The sequence below is a fragment of the Rhea pennata genome, chromosome 13 (assembly GCF_028389875.1).
Source record: "Rhea pennata isolate bPtePen1 chromosome 13, bPtePen1.pri, whole genome shotgun sequence".
Lineage (NCBI taxonomy): Eukaryota > Metazoa > Chordata > Aves > Rheiformes > Rheidae > Rhea > Rhea pennata.
Window position 1 is genome coordinate 14,762,552 of NC_084675.1, and position 14,368 is coordinate 14,776,919.

At 38.7% G+C, this 14,368-nt stretch overlaps 1 protein-coding gene and 1 long non-coding RNA gene across 6 annotated transcripts in view; one reads left to right on the forward strand and one right to left on the reverse strand.

Annotated features, from left to right (window-relative positions):
- Nucleotides 1–2,035: 2,035 nt before the first annotated feature.
- On the reverse strand, nucleotides 2,036–8,644 carry LOC134146352 (uncharacterized). 2 transcript variants are annotated; one of them, XR_009959820.1, is made up of 3 exons: nucleotides 8,516–8,644; nucleotides 8,222–8,349; nucleotides 2,036–2,312 (listed from the first exon to the last, which is right to left on the reverse strand). It is a non-coding gene; the product is annotated as an uncharacterized LOC134146352 (long non-coding RNA). The 2 variants fall into 2 exon arrangements; XR_009959819.1 differs by lacking the exon at nucleotides 2,036–2,312 and adding an exon at nucleotides 6,154–7,360.
- CDH11 (cadherin 11) overlaps nucleotides 7,951–14,368 on the forward strand; it is a 317,396-nt gene continuing 310,978 nt past the window's right edge. For all 4 annotated transcript variants that reach the window (XM_062586727.1, XM_062586733.1, XM_062586729.1 and 1 more), the window contains exon 1: nucleotides 7,951–8,105. The gene's annotated coding sequence lies outside the window, so the exon portion shown is untranslated. The remainder of the gene's footprint in view (nucleotides 8,106–14,368) is intronic.

The window sequence follows — 14,368 nt, forward strand, 5'->3', positions numbered from 1 at the left end:
GGTGGCCAAACCCATGCGCTACTGATTGTTGTGGAAAAATAGGTTGCCTTGGATAGCGTTTAGTAATAGAGATGTTCCAGAGTATAGTTAACTCTATTTCTAATCTCCCCATTCCATGGATAATAATTTTATCTTACTGTGCAAGAGTAATATAGAAGGAAAGAAGTCTCTTTACAGTGCATACTTAACTGAGGCTGTCCTTCAGTGGTGTGTATACAGTGTGGCTTGATAGAGCATTTCTTTGCCTTCACCTTCTGTGCAGTAACTCCCTTGGCTTATTACCTGCTTGCTAAGGGTGATGCTAGGAAATTAAAATAAATTATGTTAAGGCCAGACTTTGGGGGAATTTAGAATGTGGAAAAGAAGAAGGCAGCAGTCTATGTGGATGTGCTGGGGATGGAGAGAGAAGAGGAAGGGAATATGCACAGAGAAAAGGAAGCTAATGCAGGAAGAGCTAGGTTTACTTACTCGCAGGCAATGGGAATTACTTTTTCTTTAGAACATGGGAGGAAGGAACAGTATTTCCAATAGCAGTTGTACTGACAGGTCTCCTGTATACTATATGCATCATTTCATGTCATTTATTATTATAATCAGCACCTGCTACAGAGTTTATTATTATCCTTGCTAGGGAACAGCATAGTTTTGAAAAGGAATCTTCTATTTTTCTGGCACATCAGAAGCACTCCAGGGGGAGTAAAGCAGCCACTAAAGGTTTTTCATCATCATTTCATTCATTTGCCAGCAGACACATAAACAAGCACTTATGGAGGTCTTATATCCTGTGCCTTAATATGCCTTTTCCTGAAGGAAACTGAAGATTTTCATCTTCCTTGTAAGCATTTAACTGACAAGACTCAATAGACAGTGCAAGTGATGCACTCCCCAAAATACTCTGCCTTTCAAGTCATCGTGATGTGCAGAGCTATAGGTCTTTTTAACTTAAAGACCAAGCAGTCAAGATTTGGTGTGAGTCTCCAAATAATAGCAATATTCTAGCTGAAACAAAAATACGAAAGAAGAGAGAGGGAGGTTAATATTGGAAATCAAGCACACTAAGATTATCCTAATTATAATAGATCAGAGTCTGGAAAGAGTTTAGAGGAAGATGTGAGGAGCAGGACTGGGTCTAAGTCAGAGTGAAGGAGGAAGAGAATGGCAAAATGTTAAGTTGACCACATGGCTATCATTTAGTAAATAAGTAAGTGGCTGATTCTGCCAGTCTGTCAGCTGTCAATGTGCTTTGGGCCCAGAACGCGGCCAGTCATTTCTAATGAAGTGTTACCAAAAACTGAGGTAAGCTCGGGAGCTTCCTCTGTCCCTGAAGCACGCTACCACTAGCGTGGGATGGAGCACCGGTAGGGACGTGTGACGGCCAACCCGGCAGCCTGGTACCTCCCGCCGAGCCTGGCAGGGCCCCGCGGTGGCCTGGGCTGGGCGTCCGCGCCGCGGCGCTTAGCGCGCGGCCGGGTTCCCGCCGGCGAGGCGTGTGGGACGGTGAGGGGACGGGAGGGGGACGGCGAGGGGACGGGAGGGGCACGCCATGCCTGCAGACTGGGCACTGACCTGAACGACCGGGACCGTGTTGAGAGCAAGATGGCAAGAGGATAGGTCTTGGATCACTGAAATGACCTGCTCAGGTGCTTTTCAGTGGGCACACTGCCATGCCTGTGGTAGTCTTTATAGTTTTGAGAAATCGAAAAAAGATTTTATTTAGCATTAAACCAAGCAGATTATTTGACTTGAAGTGGAAATATCTTTCTTGTACTTTTTTTTTACTGTTGTATTAAAATAATTTATATAAAAAAATACTTGTATTTTGTTTTGAATTAAATATTTTTTAAGGAATTGTAACAGTTTGACTTTTCTGAGAATGAGTGGAGACATTTTCTTATGTTTTTGCCAAAGTAGTTCTAGTTGAAAAAAGGTCGACTTTACTAACAATCCTAATACTTTGAGACCGTTATCTTCATTTATATTAGTAAGCTTTTATCTTTGTAGAATATTAAAATACTGCTGAGTAATTTTGTAATAATATAGATGTTGGTTTTATTGTAGTCACTTAAAAATAACAGCTTAGAAAATAGTTAGCAAGATTGCATTTGAGGAGAGGGAGAGGCAAAGATGCAACGTAGGATCTGTGTAAAGAGAAGAGTTTGTAGAGGATGTTGGCTTTTGAATCCTATTTCCAGTTTAAGTCTAAGTGTTGAAAGGCAGCCATGTGTTGAGCTATCTGTTATATGAATTGTTCTTAAGGCTAGTAATTCTTTCCATGGGTAAAGCTTCCCAGTTCTTTTTTTTTTTTAAGCCATCTGTCAAGGAAAGAGAGCATTAGATTGTCAGACATTGTTTTCAAAGCTCAGTAAATATTAGCTGCTTAACCCTTAACTAACTTAATTTACGAGTGTTTTAAATGAAGACTCTTGTCTGTTTTTACGAATATCAAAATGGAGGAGAAGATGGATAACTCACTTTGTCTAAAGTAGAGCTAAGACTGAAATATGGCAATTCTGGTCTTCTCTGCTGCTGTGCCTGTCACTGTCCCATCTGATGGAGACTCCCAGCAGAGCGTGTTTCCCAGCCGAGCGAGGGTTGTGTTTCTCTTGACTTTTTTGTTTGCCGTGAACTCAACCATATTGAGATTGTGTAATAAATTAGGTTCTCAAGGCACAGGTTTGCTGTTTGCTTTATAAATCAGTTATTTGTAAAGATTTTGTAGTATGTCCAAAATCTAAGAAAAGTTTGTAAAAGGGTTTAAGGAACTGAAACATATAGTCGTCTTACAAGATTGGAAATAGCTACATGGCAAAAAGAGTGAGGTATTTAAGTCATTAAAAGATACATACTTATATTTTGGAAATGGTGGTGTTATAGATGTCAGGTGGCACTGCAGGGCCCAACTGATAACATTGTATGATAAGTAGGTAAGTGTATCTGTGAACAGATAATGATGTGTCAGTTAGCTAATCTAGAACTAATTGCTCTTTTGCATTTTGCCCTAAGGAGCAGCCCTGCTCAAGTGGAAGCAGCTGCCCTCTTTTGCCATCATGGGAAGCCAAGTTCCAAAAGCCCTTGAAAAAGATGCCTTTGCTGTGTCTTTGCACAGCTATACTGTACAGGAACAAGAGGACACTCACAACTCAGTCTCTGTTCTGGTCAGTCTCTGACTTATTCCTAGTATCTGGGAGAAATCTCCCAAAAGTTGTAGCTATGGTTTACATAGCTCTGCAGCTAGCATCTTGGAAAGACAGAAAGAGAATTTGTTCCCCTAATCAACTAAATAATGTGACCGTGCCCTAATATGATAGTTTAAATGATAGTTTAAAACCAAAATAACTGCTAACCGTTGGCCTGTGCACCCTCATACACATTATTTCTGCAATTAGACACTTCATTCTAGTGCCAAGGAAGAATGCTTTGGGAAGGCAGTAGATGTAATAATTTCAAAACTTGAGACCCCTGCAGCATGTATGGGACTATACTGGACTGTTGTGGCAGTTCCTTCCCCTTCTAATAGGATCCCTGCTCTTAAACCTAGCAGTGAATAGAATTTACCGGTTAGAGTGATGATACTTAGTTTCTGAATCATTTCATGGGTCTCAGGAAAACCCTTAAACTGCAGCTGAAGTTGCAACTTCAGCCAAGTTGTGGTAGTATTTAGAAGAATAGAGAGAACTAGAGGTAAATGTTTTTCTTGTGAGAAGTTTGCTGGTTCTGTTGAGTGGAGATGCAGGAAAACTAATAGCCACAGAGATCAAACCTCTCTTCACTCCTCCTAGGAACAGCTCCCACAGTCACAGGGATGCTGGGGGTGGCTTAATTCCTTTCCTGGGAGGACTTGCAAGGCTGGCTAGTAACTGATGACTTGCAGCATTTTTTATGGCCTATTGTACAAGAACAGTGTGCTGTGAATGTCCTTGGTTGTCATCACCATTGCAGAATGCTGTAAATCATCCTTATTTTACTTTATGAATTGTAAAAACTATCATACATTTCATAGGTATCTCAGGGCAGGATAGTAAATTTCAGTTTTTTCCCTGAATTTATAGTAAAGTCTAGAAAATAGCTTTCTGTGCAGTTGGAAAAAAATAACTGTAGGTATGAAGAGTCATACATTGTCTTCAGTTTGTGCACACAACTCCCTCTGACATCAAGGGCAATACGTGGCCCTTGAAGTAATTTAGTGGAAAATGGAAGAAAATATAAAGAAGGGTATACTAATGGAGGCTGAGAGTTGGAAGGGAGGAAAGTGAATAAAATTATTTTCCAGTGGCAGTTGCTCTCAGCTCATTATTTACAGGAAAGAATAGCACAGAAAATCACAGCTGCCAAATTCTCCGCGAGTTAATATGGCCTGTTGTTCTGTTAATGGTTTCTCTTAGTTATATATTTCATAGTAATGGTGCATTGCTGTTCATTTGCAACTAAAATTACTTGTTTGGTGTGTGCAAAGAAATGAAGGCTCAAATAATATGTGAGATATCACAATTTTTTTGAAAATCAGACACTCCTTTTAAAGAGATATCAAAAGCAAATGCTATATGTTAAAGGTTTTATCAGATAAGAACAAGTGAAATCATCATCTTGCTCAAAATAATTAACAATTTCTTTTAGAGCTCTTTTTGGTATATACCAAAGGAGCAAATGATTTCCATACAGAGGAGCCAAATGTTACTCTTAAGGTTGTATATATCTTAGTTTACAGTTAATTTAGATATTTATTACGCAGCTGAGGATGTAATCTGACCAGAGTGATAGAAGAAAGTAGCGAGTAAAACATTATGCCGTGAACACATTACAGCAGTTGAGAATCTGTTTATTGCCTTCCATTCAAAATCTGATCCTATTTAATTGTTGAAATTCCTGGATCAAATACTGTGGGAACTGGTATTCTGTTTAGGACCAGATGCACTGTTAAATGCTCGTTGACATTAACATGTTCTCATATCTCACATGAAAATGAGCCCTGTTGTTAGCCTTCTTTAAATGATCTCTCATTCTAAGGTTTATCACATTAAAATGCCTTTTTAGGAATCATCTGTTATTTCTGAGGGAAGCTGGACAAATAAATTATATTTAGCCTTTGTGTGGTTTTTTTTTTTTTTTTTTTTTTTTTTTTGTATTCTACCTTGTAGAGAGAGGAACAAAAAGATCAAAGAAAGCAAATGTTAGTCTTATTTTTTGTGGCATCCCAAATAATTTTTGTGTGATTTTTCCCCCCCCCAACACACCTTCTGTCTCTTGCATGAGGCATGATCTTTACATTTTGTGCACAGTCATAGAATATAATGGCATAATTTTTATGCAAGGACATAGTGTTGCCAGCTGACAGTAGTTAGCCGTTCATATTACAAATATATCTTCTAATTTTCTTGCTATAATTGTAAAGCATTCTGCAATGACATTGAACTAAAATATCTGCCTTCTACTAATAGTTACTCACAAAAAAAGGGAAGTTTTGTTATGTAGTTCTTCAGCGATGTTCAGATAGTCTGTAGACATTGATGGAAAAGATCCCTAAACTGCAGTGCTTCTGAGGCTTTTATAAACATCGCTGCATAAAACTGCCCTGTTGTGAGGGGCATTTCATTCTGAAAGTGCCAATTAAGAAAAATACCTGCGTTCAGAAAAGTTGAGGTTTTACAGAGTCTAATGTTTTCAATGACTTCCTCTTGTTAGATAATTATAGTTAGCAGATGAGGGCTGTAAGTCAACATTTAAGTTAAAAATAAAATGCATTAGACTAGGAAAATTTTCAAATCTTTTTACATGGCTGCTATTCAAGTTGTATTTTATCTACCTTGCCAATAGTTTCCAATGATGAGTAAAATCATAGTGTTTAACTATTTTTTGTTTTACAAATTGTTCACAGTTGAAATCTTGTCTTCTCCTGCACCTACAGGCATAACAGACACCATAGCAAAAGGTGTGCAGGTTTTCTTTCTGAGTGAAAGCTCTGTTAAAGTGAAGATGAGTAACGATGAGATCAGCAGATGTTAGTAGAGGAGAACCCAGAACCACATCTTCTGCTGAGGCTTCTAAAAACATGCTATTGTATAACCACATCTTCTGCTGAGGCTTCTAAAAACATGCTATTGTATTTTCAAAGAGTTTTCAGTTAAAAAGTAGCAGTGAAGGGGAGAGAAGAAAGCATTCATTAAAAAAAAATCTTGTTTTTTAATGTGCCCAAGCACTAACATAATTACTAAAGAGAACAATAAGATTTTTAACATTCAGTGGCAACATGGAAGGAAAAATGCAGAAGAGAACAGCAGCTGAGACAGTCTTTAATCAGGGTCCCTTACAGAGTCCCAGAAAAAGACACAAGAGGTCTGATGAGACACAGCTGCACTAATCCTTCAATTAAAAAAAAAATCAGAAAGAAGGGAATATGTTAATGAAAGATTGATAATGCAACACAGTTGGCTGGAGAAGATTAACGTATTAAAACAAGCACCACAACAAAGGCTGCAGCAAGCATCCCTGGGTTGTGCAACCGCGTCCTGCCAGGGGCGGCTGAGCGCAGCCTTGCACGAGGCCCCCGGCCCCCAGCAGCAATCGCTGCGGCGCACGACGGGGCTCGCGGCTCCCGACGCAGGCAGCCTGCGGCAGACGGCCAGCCGCGAGGGAGGTCTCTCCTCCTGACCACTAACTTAATGCTCTTAGTACTGGTATGATTTCTTTCCCCCCCCTGAAAAAAATCCAGTGTGGAGCCTGTTTCTGATAGAAACGTATTCAAAACTGGTATTATGTTCTTCTGAAACATTCTGCCTGAGGCAGATAGGCGTTTTCTTATTGATACAATTCCTTTTCTCGATAATTTTCAGCTGGCTTTATCCTCAGTGTTCTCTAGGTCATATGCAACACCCACAAAACAGCTGAAATAGTAAAGAAAAAAAATTCACATTCCTTCTCTTACATAGTTTTGTTCATGACACTGAGCAATGCAAGGAGATACACAGCGTATCGCACACAAGCTGAAATGCCCCATTCTTCTGTCAAGTTTTTGAATAACTTGGATTAAGTCCCAGATTGAAGTGCGAGAGATGCCATCGTGACTCAAAGTATACCCAGTGGTTGTATATTTTCCCCCGTGCTCTGCCGCTCGCTGCTGCTGGCACGGTGCCTGAGCCCTTAGCAGAGGTTGGCACTGAGCAGTGGTCGAGGTCCTGCCCTGGCGTCGGGATGAATTCCTGGCGCGGCGGCGACTCAGCAGCCCGAGCCTGACGGGTGCCGCTGCGGTGTTTTTCCTTTTGGGGATCATCAGGACCACACGCTTCTCTTCTACCTATTCATCTCACTCCTGTGTCTCATGAAACCTGAGGGCTGGCTGTGACCTATTTGCAAAATTTGGACAATCCTGGAACCCAAGCAAAGCAATGCATTTTTTTCTTTCTTGCTTTCTTTTTTTTTTTAACTCATATATCTTGCATGTACTGAACAGCTTGCTGCTGCATTGCTAACCTTGCCCTGTTTTGACTCTGATTTGCAGCTTAATTCACCTTTGACATTTTCCTTTTACAGCAATGTATTTTCATTCACTGAATGACCACTACATTTTGGCAGCATTTTGCTGGATCCATGTATTAGTGTAGTTTCCTCTAACACGTTCTTCAGCTGTAGGACACAAATCACAGGCAAATGCAAATAACTGGATTCCCCCCACTCCCACCTTAAGAAGACTCAATAACTAAGTTACTATTTAGTTGCTTTTCTAAATAAAACAGACTTTTCCAGTTCCCATATGTTGTCATGAGACATTTTTCATGTTCACCACGAAAAAGCCTAATGGAAAGCTGAGACGTTTTTAGGCACTGGATTGATGTGCCACAACTGACCTAAGATTTTCTGGCAAATATCAGGTGGTGACGTGTGTTTAAAGCACACATCAAAGAAGCATGTGATACTGGCACTCAGTGCATTTCTAGCACACTTCCATTTGCAGAACAGTTAGGAGCTGCCTAAAGAATTCCTGTTGAAGTTTACATGAAAACCACCCATCTGTAGCAGCACTTCTAGAATTGACTCTAATAAGAAGACCATGATTAATTTTTCAGAGACACACAAAAGGAGTATACTCTAAAATATGTCTTGAAGACTATGAGGTGGGTTGTGATAAACACAGAACTCATTAACCCTTCTTCACAGTTCTTTTTTTTAGTTTAGATACTATATATAACACTTAGAATTTTGGGTTTTTTACCTCCTCCTATTAACTTACTGTAAATATAAAGTTGCTTGTGGTGCTATCCCAGATGATGAATTTATTTTGCAAACATGGTTGTGAATTCACTTTCACCTGTAGATCAGAATGTTTATGTTGTCTGTCGCATTATTTCTTTTCTCTCTCTTAAAAAGAAAAAAAAAATGAGAAGCACCTTAAATATTTCTGGATTCCCCACTTTGGTAATCTACTCCAGCATGAACTTAATTCAGTACCACAGAGAATTTCTAAATTTTTAAGATAACAATTTCCAATATTAAATATTAATTATAAATCTAGCTTGTATCTTACCTCATAGAAGTAATTTCTAAACTTCTGTGATGGATAGCATTGTTTTTGCCAGATATGTCTTGTGCTATCACTACTGCATTTATCCCTATAGCGATGTACTGGAATTACAGTCCTTCCTGCAAAGTTGACCTCCCCAGGAATGGCTGTGTGTGATTTTTCTGGAACACATGCAGGGAATCGGTTCAGGTGGACTTCCTGAATTCTTTACTAGTTTCCTTTCACTGGTTCAGCACTTCTAACCTTTTGTACTGTTTCGCATATGTGTTGGAAAATATGCCCCGAAGGAATTGAGACACTTCTATAGCATCACCTGAAGCCAGTTTACATTATTGTACATATGAAAATCTTTTTCCTGTTTTTCATGAAGGAAGGTAGCGCAGGAGCAGTTGTGTCTCTCTCAGAATCATAGCAGGGACCTCTGGAGTTCTCTGATGTAACCTCCCACTTGAAGTGGACCTCTCAGACATGAATTTGTTTTACTTCACTTTCTCCAAAACATCCTGGAACGGAGGTTTCTCAGCCTCTAATAAACCTGTTCCAGCACTGCTGTTCGTCAGGGTCCTTCAAGTTGAGCATCTCCTCAAGTTCAGTACCACTGACTTACCGTATTGTGTAAACCCTGTTCATGCTGTGACTTGATCTGAATTTTTAAGTCTATCAATATCTTAAATTGGTAATATGACAGTAAATGTTTAGGAGGCTGCCAGTGACTTCTAGTTGCATAAAACAGTAAAACGGATTTCCAGAATGAAAAGGTTGCTCATGCTACTGCTCACGATTTTTGCACTAAGAAAAAACTTGGGCAGCAGTTGCTGAAAAAAAGCATATCGTCCTAGGTCTGAATTTTCTCCCTTTGAGGTGAAGGTATAGCTACTGAAGTCCTGACTCTGAACATAGTACTGGAATTTTAGAAGTCTGCAACATAAATACTTGATCACAAAATGTTACTTATGAGCATACATTTTTGGGGATGCACACTTAATGCATGTGTTATTGTGGTAAGACTTTACAACATTCAGTGTTTATTTTGTGGTTAATCATAAACCTATTACTAGGCTTGTATTTTTGGTGAGCTTTAACAAACAAATGGAATGGAAACTTTATGGGAAATTTTTTCAGGAAGATACAAACATTTGAATCCAGAATGAGCTTCTCTGAATGAGATATTTAATCTAGTTCTGTGACTGTTTCAGTGTGAAAACAGGAGCTTTCAAGATATTCTCCTCATGTAAATTATATATGAATTTCTGTAAACACAAATCTGTTGGTTCCCAATGGCAACCTTAAAGCAAGGATGAAAGCAAGGATGAAAAAGAAGAGCTGGATTTATGCTCTCATAGACAATCTACCAATGAACTGATTCAGACTTAAATGGAAGTCTCTCTATTCACTTTATTAACCAACACAACTACATTTAATGGAGCTATGGTGGACAACAGTGGTGTTTAAAAAGCAATAAAATCAAATAATACTTGCATTATAATAATGATAACTGCATCAAAGGGACATGCGTACTCAGCAGAATGTCTCCTGTAGTGCAGAAACATCCCCACCACAGGAGATGTTTATTGCTTTAGACATGCTCCCTTTGATGTATTTATCAGTTAAATGTATTAGTTCTGCTTCACAGTTGTGTACAGAAATAGTGCTAAGGATGACAATATTTTACATAGGCTATTCATAGCATCATAACCTTTGGATACTCAGATCAATAAAAAAGTTAAAATAGTTGACTACATTTAGTCAACAGGGTGGATGTTGACTATTCATGGCACCATTGAAACTACAGCTGCCTTCGTGGGTCATTTTTGTGTCAGCTAGAGGAAATACAAATCCTAGCAATATCTGATTAGGCAAAGAAGTATTTTCTGATATTTTCTGTTATTAGATGGAGTTAATTAGGTTATTTCCTCCAGTGAAAGAATGATAAGCCACACTTGTGTGTTTATGTGTGGGGGGTATTTATTTTGCCTAGAAGTTTCTATTCCTCCTTTGTTGATTGTGATACTGTGATTTAGATAGTTATGTATTGCAGCAATTACAGCAAACAGCTGAAATCACTTTGGTTACACTGAAGTTTATGAATACCTAGTATCCAGTAATGTGCATGTATAATTGAAGTTGTTGCTCTCCTACGTTTACTTCAGCTTTTGAAAGAACAACATCCCTGTATTTCTAAAACTATCTACAGGGGTTTATACAGAAATAACACAAATAGTATTCGAGTCTCGTTCAGGTAGACTGGCTCTCCTGTTTTGTGGCTGGTGCTCCCTTGCCATCAATTTTGATGTAGAACAGGGCAGGCCACCAACTGTACACACTATATATCATGTTTTTTGCATCTCTTAATAACTCTAAAGTCTGGCTTGTTAGTGATGTTATTGGGTGGCTTTTTTTTTTTTTTAACTTTAGGTTGCATAAGTATAGAAGGATAGCGAGTAGTAATTATAGAGAGGTAGAAATTTTCTATCAATATATCATAAGCAGACCTTAGCAGCTTTGATTGGTTTAAGGTTCAAAGTCTCTTAATATAGGATATCTAACTGTGGAAGGTTAAAGTCCTTTTTTTGGTTGTATCTTGTAATTAGATAAGTTTGAGGAAGTCCATTATTAAATTACTCAATTTGTTGTTTCATTAGATTTCTTGTGGTAGAGAGCGCATATTTTGCTGTATTCCTTTTCCACTCGGTGCCTTGTGGATGTTTATATCCTTGGAGATAATAGGTACTGAAACTCTCTTTTCCTTAGCAGCCGGATACAAGGTGGCTGTTTGATTCTGTGTGATACAATGCATTAATTATCATGTGTGCATGCAGCAGCGGAGATTTCTCTGGGTGCTCTGGCTTATAATGCTGGACACTGATCCTTGCTAGGCCGAATGCCTAGGAATGTATAATAAACAGTAGCTTACAGCTCTTCTACTAGAAATGTCTTTGTGACCCTTACTGTGGTAAGGGATATTTAAAATGTCTCTAGCTTGTCTATCAGACAGTATTTACTCAGGAAAACGTATCAGTGCTGTTGATGCTATTGTGACAGGGACAATTAATAAGAAATGAACTGTTTGCCTTATTGAAAAATATTTTTACATACTGAAATGTTGACTGCTCTAAAGTGCGTTCTTTGGGGGAGGATTTTAGAGATGTTAATAACCTGACGCTTACATCATGTCATTCTTAACATGCAGTGTGTAATCATTTTAGCTGAGCAACACATGCTTATGTAGGAATGAACTATGTGGGATACAAGACATATGTTGTACAAGATACAAGAACTTACTTAATTATATCCTTTCCAAATACATTTTTTTTCTGTTTTCACTTTTAGTTTAATTACTTAATATGCTAAACTTGGAGTAATTACTAGGTAATATTGATAATTGATTCAATATAACTCTCAAAATCTTGCATTGTTGATCTTTTATTTATAACTAATCAGAGGTTTAAATATTTATTAGTTACATTTCATGTTGTATTTAATAGGTTTATGTCTGGGAAAAGGAGACTTCTGTTAATCAATTATACAGGAAAGTCCTGTTTAAAGGCAAATAGCTGTATCAGTCTGTTTCTTGTAAGCTGTTATTATAGTCAAAATTTCAATAAAATAATTTAAGGGAGAGCTGGTCTTCTGAGATCTCTGTGATTTTTATAAGGGCAGGTAAAGGGAGCTGTCGGTTATTTACTAGCAAATTAGCCCTCATAATTCTAAGCCAATAAATGTGATTGTGTATTGTTACTTTAACATTGATTTGGACTTCTCTAGTGCCAGAATATATAATATTGTTTTCATATCAACTGTTGATTTCTATCATGTTTCAAAAAATAATCTATTTTTTTATAAAGATAATCTTTCTGTTGGCCTGTTGTTCTCTGCAGTGACTGGAGAAAGAAGAATCACCTCCAAAGTGAATTAGAAGTTGTGCTTCTGTAAATTCACCCTTTGAAAAGATGCATTAAAAATCCCACCCAGTGACGGCAGTGCCAAACCTTGTACAGTCTTGTGCAGCACCAGCATTTCTAAGAGCACTGCAGTTGTGCAGGGTGTGGGTTCAGGCAGAGAGCGGAGCAGCCTGTGTTGTTCGTGCATGTGCCTCTAGTCCATTTCTACCATGGGATCCTGTTTTTCAAATGTAAGTGCTGTTTATGCTGGGATGTTAGCTCCTGTGAAGTTCCAGGATGAAATATGACTGGTTATTGTGAAAATACAAGAAAAGAAACTGTTCCAGATTTGTTGCTTTATGAAAAATACAGGTTTCCATTTTTTGGGGGGGGGGACGGGGACGGGGACGGGGACATCAGAATGAGAACATTTTTCAAATTTCCAGATACCTCATGAAATTCAATTCTTATTTGAACAGAACTGAATTGAAGATTTTGGTAATTCTTTTCTCCCAAGCTGCCTACTTTCCACAGGAGACCAAAATACCTTTTGCATTGGTCTTTTGCTTCCATAGCACTAGTGCTTTCAAACTAATGTGATGTGTTGTTTAGACAACTACTTGTATTTTAGCAACTTTGTGCACTGATGTTAGCATGGCTGGATTTTGTCCTTCAGAATATAAGCATGATCTGTTTTTTATGTCCAACTTACCTGATTTTCCACAGCTCAGGGCTTCTAATACAGTACTGCAAAATACTGACTGGGAGGAATTCTGAGGAAACACTAAAACAGGTTCAATAAAATAATTTCCATAATACCTGGGGATGGTAAAACAACAGACATTACTAGCCCGTGTCCGAAATCTCAGAAGGTTGCTAGGCAAAGGGCTGCGGCAGTGGTGATGGTGGCAGAGCTTGCAGTGAGGCATCGGGAAGAAGCTGCCGATCTGCGAGGCCCATAGGGAAGGGGTGATGCTGGCTGGGGAGTGCTGCTGTTTGGAGCACCTTGAGGATTACTGGGGGGTGGGAGGCAACGTAGCGCTTGCAGTAAGTGAATTCAAACGTAGATCTAAATGGAAGTTTCCAGTTAAAAGCTGAACGAGGAAGGTCAAACGTGTGCGTATCCTCCAGTTACCTGGAAAAGGAGCCTGTTACCTTGTTTTAATTGGAAAATGGCCCAAGCTTTGAATTCACATCACTCCTGGAAGTGAGATCTGATCCAGATTAGTATCAGAGCATGATAAAGCTGCCTAAGAGCTCGAAACTCATTTAGAGATTGCCTTCATGTTCTCCCCAAAATGTCATATCACTCAATTGTTATGTTTTCTTCCCAGGTGCTGGAGACTATAAAACACGTTAGATGTCTTTTCAGTAATGTGAAAAGTGATTTTTTTTCCAAGATTATACTGCAAAGGAGAAACATTGGAGTTGAAAAGAATTTTTAGTAGGAGTACATGAGTCTGCCACAAATAGGATGAAGGAAAATAAAACAAAATGGATTTATAAACCATAAAAGCATTGTCAGGCTTTTAAAATGTTAGTACCCTCTGCTGGCTTTAAAGCTGTACGTGGCTTTTTCTTAGTCCCTCCTGTTTCTGGTACTCTTTGTGTTCCTGACAATAAGTCTTACAACAGCAGTGCTTGTGCCCAGTGCCACGCGTCTATAGAGAGCTTTGTGCCCTTTTTTAGGTATATATTGGAGCAACTTGAACATGTTTGTCCAGGAGAACTTTACTTGTCTTGTTCTTAAAAGAGACTCATAAAATCTATTGCCAATTAAATCTCGCAAAGGATATAGGAGTTACTGTTATTGAGTGGAAAACATAGAATAATTTTTTCAGACAGATTTTCTTAACTTCTCAATTCGTGAAAGACGTAAGGGCTGAATGAGGTCAGGAACTGAACTGCATACCTTTGTCTAAAAAACCAAACAGACAAACAAAAACCCCACTCGACTTCCTCGTAGCGGGGAAGT